Genomic DNA, 10,743 nt, shown 5'->3' with positions numbered 1-10,743 from the left:
TCAGGCTGCTGGCGTGAGTCTGTCCGCATGTCCGCCTGGCATGCAGGCCCGAGGGCTGCGGGGACGAGTGTCGTGGCCCGGAGCCGGCAGGGGAGGTGGCTGCGAGCCCCCACCACCCCCGGGCCCAAAGTGGGGTTCTGCAGTGTGTTTCCTTCCCACGACTTGCTGCTGCTCGCTGTGTCACCACGAATGGGTTTTGGTGTTTTTTTACTACTTTTAAAAAACTGTATTTATTTAATTGACACAGAGAGATGCAGCGAGAGAAGGAACACAAGCAGGGGGAGCGGGAGAGGGAGAAGGTGGCTTCCCGCCGAGCAGGGAGCCCGATGCGGGACTCCATCCCAGGACTCTGGGCTCACGACCTGAGCGGAAAGCAGACGTGTCACTGACTGAGCCGCCCGGGCGCCCTGGACAGGACCGTCTTTCGCTCAGAGCAGCAGCACAAAGCACGCATGCTCGATGGGCGGAAACGGGGCCCTCCCGTTCTGCAGGTCCGGACCGAGGGCCCTGAATGCCGGGGTGGGGGAGCGAGCGCCTGGGCAGAGCCAAGCTCTGAGTTCCCCGGGCGGGTGCGGGGCTGCGCGGGACATCAGCGCGGTGCCGTGGCGGTCCATCGTGTGCTGTAAGACCCGCAGACGTGCAGGCGGCAGGTGCCAGGCCGTGTTGGCTAAGGTCCTGGGTGTCCGGGCGCGAGCTGACTTGGTTCTGTTCGCACAGTCTTGCGTGGCTCCCGGCCAGGGGCCGGCGTCCTGCTGGCGGGGATGAGCTCCAAGCAAAGCGCCCGCCGCAGAAGGAGGTGACAGGCTGGGGCCCAGGAAGCCCCGCAGGGGGAGAGCTGTCGGTGGTGGAAGCAAAAGCGCAGCCCGTGTCGGAGAGCGCTGTGTTGGGTCAGCCTCCGCGGCCCCGCGCGCACTTGGAGTGGACGTATCGTGCGGGCGGGGACTTAAAATGTGAGAACCCGACAGAACCTCCAGTGCGAGCAGAGACCGCGAGGCTGCACGACGGGTCAGAGCCCGACAGCTGCTGGCCATGAGGATGCGGCCCCCAGAGTGGGCGTCTGAACAGACAGATCGGTGTCAGACCGGGCACTGCCTGGGGTGGGGGGGATGCTTGACTCGCTTCAGCAGTCCCAGTGAGCCCCACGGGGTGTGGCGCTAGACGTCCATCCCCCTCGTGACACGCACCTGTACCGATGGGAACACGAGTGTGACGCAGGGCGCACGGGTTCTGGTTTGGGGACGGTGGTGATGGGGAGGGTGCGTGACGCCGGCTCGCTCTGGGTGAGTCTTCCTGTTCCCACGAGCCCAGTGGTCCCGTGGTCCTGGCGTGAGATGTGCAGGTCGCAGCCTGGGGTCAGGGCCTGCGCTCTGCCATGCCCTGGGGCCGTGGTTTGGCTCCCCCTTTGCCGCACTAGCAGCCACTGAACAGTGAGGGGAGCCCGGGTGGGCCTGTCCACCCTTGTCATGCGTCCCAGGCTTGGGGATGTGACTGCCATCAGGTCCCTGGCCCCATCATCTCTGATTCTTTTAATTTTTATTGTTTAAAGATTGATTGATTTGAGAGTGCATGCATGCGTGTGTGAGCGAGGGGAGCCAGAGGGAGAATCCCAAGCAGACGCCGCCCCACCACCACCACTGAGCACAGACCTGATGCGGGGCCCCATCCCAGGACCCTGAGGCCACGACCTGAGCCGGGATGAGGAGTCAGACACTCAACTGACTGAGCCGCCCCAGGCTCCCCCTAAACCCTGATTTGAAGGGGACGCTGGTGGCCCATCTCATCCCAGGGCACCTCTGGGAAGGATCGGGGTCATTTCCCCATGTTGGCACAGCACGGCAGGGCCATCCTCCAGCCAGCAGCTCAGGTCCGGACCCGGGGAGGCTGCTGGCCTTCCGTCAAGGAGGCCGCTCCGTGTGCTGTTCTGTGGGAGCACGCCGGGAGCCGCGGCGCCTGAAGCCGTCCCTGTGGGTTCCTGTCACTCCGGCCTCTGCTCTCTGGGCGCTGGTTTTGTCCCAGTGCCGGCAACTCCCAGCTTCCCGATGCGGATGCCCTCGTGTGCGCCGTCCTGGGAACACGGGCTCACCTTCCAGTTCCTCCCCCAGCACCACAGGGGTCCTTCGCCGTGACCCCGACTTCCCAGAGCCAAGCCAGTGACACGCGGTCATGCTCCAGCCCCGGCCTCCGTGCTGTTGCCCAGAACGCGTCCTCAGAGCTGTTTGGACACGTGGCGTTGGCTGTTGTCACCGCTTGTCGTCAGGGTTGCTGAAGGCCCCTGGCTCGCGGGCCACCGTCTGCCGTCTCCACTGTCTGCTTGGGCTCTTGCGTCGGTGGTTCTGGGTTTCCCGTGGTTGTGCTGATGTCCTCGGGCGCCGCCGCCTCACAGCTCCAGAGGCTGGCCATCCCCTCCGTGTCCTCATGTGGCAGGAGGAGCAAGGTGGTGCCCCGGGGCCTCTCTGCAGGGCACCTGTCCCTTCCTGGGGACTTCCTGGCCAACGGCCACGTGTCCAGACACCACCACACATGACCTTGGGGGACTGAGTCCAAGCAGAGGACTTTTGTCTTCCTTCCCGTGCCGCGCCCCTCGCACGTCCACACAAGTGAGAGAGAAGTCCGGAACAGACCCTCCCGCCCGGAGGCCAGAGCGAGGCCGGGCCCCCTGCTGAGCCGCTCGCGCCTCGTCCTGGTGCCCTGCAGGTGCACACCGTGGGGCTGAGGCAGCGATGCAGGAGGAGAGGGTGAGGCAGGGCGGGTGGGAGGACTCTCTAGGGGCCTGGGCAGCTCAGACACAGAACGCGAGCTGGGACGGGGACACGGAGCGTGTGACTGCAGCCCCCGCCCCCAGAGCATCGCCGTGTTGGACACGGCCTTAAGGGCCCAGGTTCCGGGGGGCAGAAGGTGCAGCTGGAGGGACAGCCAGGAGAGGAGGATGGGGGTGTGAGTGGGGAGCATGTGCCGAGGCGGGACTGAGGGTGCAGGGGCCGGGGAGGCCTGCTCTCCCCTCCGCAGCTCCCTTGTGTCTGCCTCACGTCTGCTCAGGCGAGATCCGTCCTACATGTGCTCAGAACGGCCCGTGGTCCCGTCCTGCTTGGATCAAGGCTGGAGCCCACCCACGTCCCCCCCCAGCCCCAGCCACTGTGGTGAGCCCCGCCCCAGGGACTTTGCACAGACGCTGTGCTCCGTCCAGCCTCTCCTAAATGTCCCCTCTTTGGGCAGCTTCCCTGGCCACCCCGGCAACTCCCTGCTCCTTCCCACACCTCCTGGACCCTCTGGACTGACACACATTGTCCGTGATCTTCTCACCATCTTGGCGCAGATGCTGACTTGCTCGGGGACTCTGGAGAGCAGGCTCTGTGGCTCATTTCCTCTGTGCCCGGTCTGCCTGTGGACACAGGGAGGGAGCGCTCGGGTCCCAGCCTCATGTCCCTGCTGTGACCCTGGCATAACTGGGAAGCCCCACCAGCCGCCTCTGGAATGCAAGTGCACGGGGTGCCCAGCATTTGGGGGCACACAGACCTCGGGCCTCGGCCTCTTCCTGGTGCTGAGGGAGCTGAGATGTCATGGATCTTCACTTTCGAGAATGACCCCAAACCTGTTTTGAACTGCTAGTTTCTGTCTTCACGGCAGAAAAGCCTCAGGTGGGTTTGGTGTGAGGCTAGAAGTGGTCAGCGCGGGGCTGTGCTGCTGCCCTCCCAGCACAGACTCCTGGGCCGGCTCTTAGATGAGTCGCAGCACGGTGGCCCCTTTGGGAAGAGGACAGAGTGTGGCCCTTCTTGAGAGAGAACAGGAATCAGCAAGTTGGGTTTATTGGGAACATCCCTACTGAAAACAGCCCCCAAAATGCTAATAACGTGTGTTTAAAAATTCTTTCTGAAATGTTTGAAAACACGACAAAGAAAAGGGAGCGCTCAGAGAGATGCTTCCAGCAAGTCTGAGCTGTTTGGGCAGCTCCGTGGGACAGAGGGCTGGACGGTGTGCATGGATCGAAGTGGTATGTGCCATTGGTTTGTCTCATGGTGATTTCCCTCGCCGTGACCTCCTTCCCCACGGGTCCTGCGTTTCGTTGTTCGTGAGACCAGGGAGGTTGATTCTAAGCACAGGGACGTCCAGAAGGCTAAGAAGAATCAAGGATCCTTGTCAAAGGAAGACGAGTGGAAGTCTTGCTCAGGTAGAAAGCAAGACTCAGCACTGTTGTCCGGGTGAAGATGACGGAAGGAGAGTGCAGTGCAGCCGAGCAGGGGCCAGAGTGCAGGGCAGCAGTGAGGCCAGTTAGCCAGGGCTAGACACGAAATAAGTGGAATCAGGCCCCTGCTTCGCGCCACTTCCAAACATCAATTCTGGGCAGACTCAAAACGCAAAGGCAGGAAGATTCCAGAAGGTGGCCGAGCAGGAAGGTCCTCAGAAGAGAAGCTGGTTCCCCACCTCAGCAGCTGCACGGGCAGACTCTGATAGACCTGTTGTGAACGCTGGAGTTGGTCCCAGGCGTGCAGCTTTCAGAGGGAGTGCTCGGAGAGCACGTTGCCATCTGTTTTGGCCAGTGTTAGCTTTCACAGCAGCAGCCACCCACCAGAGCCCCGGCCCCAGGCAGGCAGTCGTGCACATGTTCCTGGAGCAGCCCGCACACTACTTGTGGGAGCCAGGTGGGCAAGAGGGGCCCTGCCCTCCAAATTTCAGGGGTCTGCACTCTGATCACAGAGGGGCAAACAGCTAGGTATCTGTGTTGCACCCCACCCCTCCCATCACATGCCCCTCCCCCATAAGCGGAAGTGACTTCCAGAGGATTTAGAGGGTGAGTGCCCGTCTTTCCCTTCATTTTTCTCTTTTTGCCTTTTTGGGAGCCAGACATTAAAGACTAGGATATTCAAAAACAGCTACAGATAAGGGGAAAGTTAGAATCTTGGATGCCCGGGAAAAGGCTCAGAGAAGACCTGAGCAAGCATTACATTTGCAGGTCAGGTTGGTCCTCGCACAGAGATAGTGCAGAGCAATAACAAAAGTGAAATAAAACAATGTAAAAAGCCAGTCCTGGGGAAGGGGGTGAATTGGATTTCCAGAGTTACCACATTATTCAACTCAGATGTCCAGTGTCCATTAAGAAAATCACAAGGCTGGGGTACCTGGGTGACTCAGTTCTCTGCCTTCGGCTCAGGTCATGATCTCGGGTTCCTGGGATCAAGTCCCATTTCTCTGCTCACTGGGGAGTCTGCCTCTCCTTATCACTCTCCCTCTCACTCTCTCCCTACATCCCTCCCAAATAAATGAACTGAAAAAATCACAAGGCATACAAAGAAACCAGAAAGTGTGGTTTATAAAAAGGAAAAAGAAGTCAATGAAACTCTTTGAAAAAGACCTGATCTCAGATACACCAGACAAAGACCTGAAAACAACTAAAAGAAGTTGTGGAGAAAGTCAAGAAAACCCTGTCTGAACAAAATGAAGATATGATAAATGGATGGGAAACTGAAAAACCAAAAAGAAACTCTGGAGCTTAAAAAGTACAGTAACTGAAATGAAAAATTCACTAGAGGGGCTCTAAGACAGAATTGTGCAGACAAAAGAAAAAATTAGTGAACTTGAAGATAGGATGGGAAATTATCAAGCCCAGGGAGGACAAAGAGAAAAGCTGGAAGAAAATGGAACAGATCCTAAGGGACCTGTGGACATCAGCAGGAAGACCAATACACGCATTGTGGGAGTCCCAGAAGGCAAAGGGAGAGAAAGGGGCAAAGAGAAGACTTGAAGAAATAATGCCTGGAAACTTCCCCAGTTTGAGGAAAGACATGAATATAAACATTCAGGAATCTCAACAAACATCCAGGAAGATGAACCTAAAGATCCACACCAAGAAACATTGTAATCAAACTTCCAGGCCCAAAGACAAAGAATTTGAAAGCAGCAAGAGAGAAGAGAATCCTCACATACAAGGGATCCTCAATAAATTATTGACAGATTTTTCATGAAAAAACTTTAGAGGCCAGAAGGCAGTGGGTCAATACATTCAAATGCGAAAAGAAAACGCCTGTCAACCAAGAATCCTATATTCAGGAATACTGTCCTTCAAGAGTGAGGGACAAAATAAGACGTTCCCAGATAAACAGAAGAGGGTGTTCATGACCACTAGACCCGCCCCACAAGGAATACTCAAGTGAGTTCTGGAAACTGAAATAAAATGATGTTAGTCACTTTATATGGAGAGACAAAGATCTCAATAAAGGTAAACACATGGCCAGTCATAAAAGATAGTTTTGTGACAACGGTTGGTAACTGCAATTTTTGTTCCTGCATGATTTAAGAGGCTAGCTAATACATTGAAAGAAAAAATATTATCATAAAATCTAGCATCTGATAAACTCATAAATCTGAGTTTAGTTTGTAACTCCAAATCTTGCTTTCTACAACATTGAAGAAAGTAATTCATTCTAAGAGTTATTTTTGGCTGGGGGCACGTCTTGTATGAAGATGTAACTTTGTGACGTCCCCAACCAGAAGGAGATGGGGGTAGGGCTGCCAGGGAGAAGAGTTTTGTATGTTACTGAAGTGGCGCTAGTATAAACGCAGATTAGAGTGTGACAGCTGAAGCATGTTACATGCCTCCCCAGAGTCGCCACAAAGAAAATCACTATAGAATATACATGAAAGGAACTGAGGAGTTTACATGTTTCACTGCAAAGAATCAACTAAGCACAGAAGAGAGCGGTGCAGGAAACAAGGGACAAAAACAACAACAAAACAAGACCGACTATAGGGCAAACAGGAAGGAGATATCACAGTGACAGAAGGCGCACTTTACCGGAAAACACGTGTGCATGGTTGAAGCTTTTCAGAAGACAGAGATCGGCAGAATGGATAGAAACACACTGTCCAGCTATGTGCTGTCTATGAGAAACTCACTTTATTTTCTTTTCTTGAGAATCTTGCTTCAGAGACAGAGACATAAGCAGGTGGCAAGGGAAAGGATGGAAAACACCTTCCATGCAAAGAAAACAGGAATGACTTTACTAACATCAGACATAAGTAGACTTTAAATCTTAAAACTTTAAAAGACAGAGGAGGACATTATGTATTAACAAAGGATTCAGTACAGCAAAAACATACAACAATTGTGAACAGTTTTGTCCCAAGTGACAGACTATATGAAGCAAAAACTAACAAAATTGAAGGGAGACATAAACAGTTTTATAATAATAGTTGGAAACTGAGTGCCCCACTCACAACAGTAGACAGAACAACCTCACAGGAGATAAAGAGACGGAGGACTCGTGTAACACAATAAAGCAACTGGATCTAGCAACATGCGCAGAACACCCACCCGACAACACATTCTTCTCAAGTGCATGTGACACATTTGCCAGGATGGGCCATGTGTGAGGCAGCAGACTAAGTCCTGACAGATGTTAAAACTAGCAGTCATACAAGTATCTTCTCTGACCACAGTGGGATGAAGTTGAAAATCAGTAAGAGAAGGAAAACTGGAAGATTCACAACATTACGGAAATAGAGCAACATGTTTTTAAACAACAAATGGATCAAAGAAGGAATCCAAAAGAAATGAGAAAATACTTAGAGATGGACAGAAATGAAAACATAATATACCAAAACTTGAGGAACACAGGGAAAACAGTGCTAAGGGGGAAATTTATAGCCATACACATTTACATTAGAAAACAAGGAAGATCTCAAAACAGCAATCTAACTTTACAACTTTAGGAACTAGAAAAAGAAGAACTAACTAAAGCCTAAGGTAGCAGAAGGAAGGAAATCATACAGATTAGAGCTGAGATCAATAAAATAGAGAATGGAGAAACAATAGGAAAAAAAATCAAAACCAAAAGTTGGTTTTTTGAAAAGATCAACAAGTTTGACAAACCTTTAGCTTGATGGGCTAAGAAAAAGAGGAAAGATTCAAACTACTGAAATCATAATGAAAGAGGGACATTACTGCTCATTCTACAAAAACAAAAATGATGAGTACTGTGAACAATTATATGCCAACAAATTGGGTAACTAAGGTGAAATGGGCAAATTCCTGAAACACAGAATCTACCAGACTGGATTGCTATACCGTTAGTTAACTGCATGCTAACTAACTGGAATTTAAATAAAAACTAAAGAACGAAACAAACCTACCAAGACTAAATCACGAGGAAATGGGAAATCTTTTTTTTTTTCTTTTTATTTGACACACAGAGAGAGATCAAAAGTAGGCAGAGAGGCAGGCAGAGAGAGAGAGGAGGACGCAGGCTTCCTGCTGAGCAGAGAGCCCAATGCGGGGCTCTATCCCAGGACCCTGAGATCATGACCTGAGCCGAAGGCAGCGGCTTAACCCACTGAGCCACCCAGGCGCCCCGGAAATGGGAAATCTTAATAGATTTATAACTAGCAAGGAGATTGAACCAGTGATCAAAATTCTCCCAACAAAGAGAAACCATAGAGAAGAATCCCAGTGCTTCTTAAATTTTTCCAAAAAACTGAAGAAGAGGGAACACTTCCTAACTCATTCTGTGAGGCCAGCATTCCCCTGACAACAAAGCCAGACAAAGACACTGGAAGAAAAGAACCTCAGACCAGTATCTGTTATGAGCACTGGTGCAGAAGTCCTCAATAAAATACTAGCAAACCAGTTCGGAGCATGTCAAAAAATTATGTACCACGACCAAGTGCAGTTTATTCATGGAATGCAAGGATGGTTCAGCAAGTAGCTCATCGGGATGATACTCCACAGCAACAGCATAAAGGGGGGAAACACATGATCATCTCAACTGATGTAGAAAAAACATTTGGCAAAAGTCAACATGCTTTCATGATAAAGACATTCAACAAACCAGGAATAGATGGAAACTACCCCAACCTAAGTAAAGTCATTGCTAACCTTAAAATATAAAACTGCCAGTTATTTTACCAGCAAAAAATGGATTTCTTTGGGAGTAGCAGAGACCTGTAACCCGAGACAAGCAAGCCACAGGAAAACCAACCATTGGCGAGTCCTGAGAACAGAGGAGAAGGAGGCTTTTTTTATAGAGGAAGGGGAGAGCTGGGAGGGGCTTCTCATTGGCTGGGCTGCTGTCTCTACAGGAGGAAAATTTCCTTTGTCCTGATGGGTAGTAAAGCAGTATTTACCTGCAAGGAGCCTCTCTTCCTCCTGGATTTGCAGTTTATTCTCAGGACACCAAAGTGACAGGTTAGGGTTAGGGTTAGCAAAAGAAAAAAATAAATAAATTGAACTTCATAAACGGTTTAAAATTTTGTGCATCAAAAGACACTATCAGAATAAAAATCAAGCCACATAATGAGTGAAAATATATGTAAATCATATATCTGATAAGAGAACTTCCAGAAAATACTCCACAACAAAAATCCCCAAACAATCCAATTCAAAAATGGCCAAAGGACTTGAACAGACATTTTTCCGAAGACGATCTAAGATGGCCAACAGGAGCATGTAAAGATGCTCAACGTCACTGATTATCAGGAAAGTGCAAGTCGAAACCACAGTGAGGTACCGCCTCACACCCACTAGGCTGACTGTAGTAACACAAAGTGTGACGATAGCCAGCAAGGTGAGGTAGAAACGTTGGAACCACCGTTCACTGTTACGGATGTCAACTTATTCCGTCGCTGTGGAAAACAGTACGGCAGCTCCTCAAAAAATTAGAACTGCCATACAATACAGCCATTTGACCTCTGAGTATAACCCTAAAAGAATTGAAATCAGGGTCTTGATGAGACACGTGTGTTGGCAGCAGCGTTATTCACAGTAGCTAAAATGTGGGAGCAACCCCAGCGACCACGGGTAAGTGGAACGTGATCCACACATACCCTGGAATGAATGACACCCAGCTGTAGACAGAGGGAGACTCTGAAACCTGCTACGACTCGGATGGACCCCCCGGACATGTGGCCCGGTGAATAAGCCAGTCACCGTACGACAAATACTGTGGGATTCTACTCCTTTGAGCTACCTAGACTCACCAGAATCCTAGAGACTGAGAGTTGAGGGTGGTTTCCAGGAGCCATGGGGAGGGACAATGAGGAGTTACTGCCTCCCGGGTATAGAGTCTCCATCTTGCAAAGTTAAAGGGATCGTGGGGATGGATGGGTGGATGGACGGATGAGCGGACGATGGTGTGAATGTATTTTATACCACTAATCTGTGCACTCAAAGATGGCTTAGATGGTAAATTTTATGTTATGTATATTTTATACCGATAAAAAAAAAAAGTTAGGTGGAAGGCAAAATTGTCAAGCTTTTAGGAAATAACCCAGGAGACCGTATTTCTGATCCCAAGGTTTTGTGAAATAGGGCCGGGGAGCGTGAGCCGTGAAGGAGACACCGAGGGCTCCGGCCCGCTGGAGTTGCGAACGTATGCGTGCCGCGTGGTGTTGCCTGACAGGTGGCGCTGGCTTGCTGGTGTCTCTCGCACAGGGCCACGTGAGCCACGTTCTGAGTCCTCGCATGTTGAAAATGCCTTTTTTCTTCTTCTTCTTTTTTTAAGATTTTATTTATGTATTTGACAGGCAGAGATCACAAGTAGGCAGAGAGGCAGGCAGAGAGAGAGGAGGAAGCAGGCTCCCCGCTGAGCAGAGAGCCCGATGCGGGGCTCGATCCCAGGACCCCGGGATCACGACGCGAGCCGAAGGCAGAGGCTTAACCCACTGAACCACCCAGGCGCCCCTTCATTATCATTCTTAAGTGATAGTTTACGTGGGTGTGGAGTTCAGCGTTCAAGGTCTGTGCCCTCAGCACCA

The sequence above is a fragment of the Meles meles genome, chromosome 8 (genome assembly GCF_922984935.1).
Source record: "Meles meles chromosome 8, mMelMel3.1 paternal haplotype, whole genome shotgun sequence".
NCBI lineage: Eukaryota > Metazoa > Chordata > Mammalia > Carnivora > Mustelidae > Meles > Meles meles.
This window is presented reverse-complemented; position numbering follows the sequence as displayed.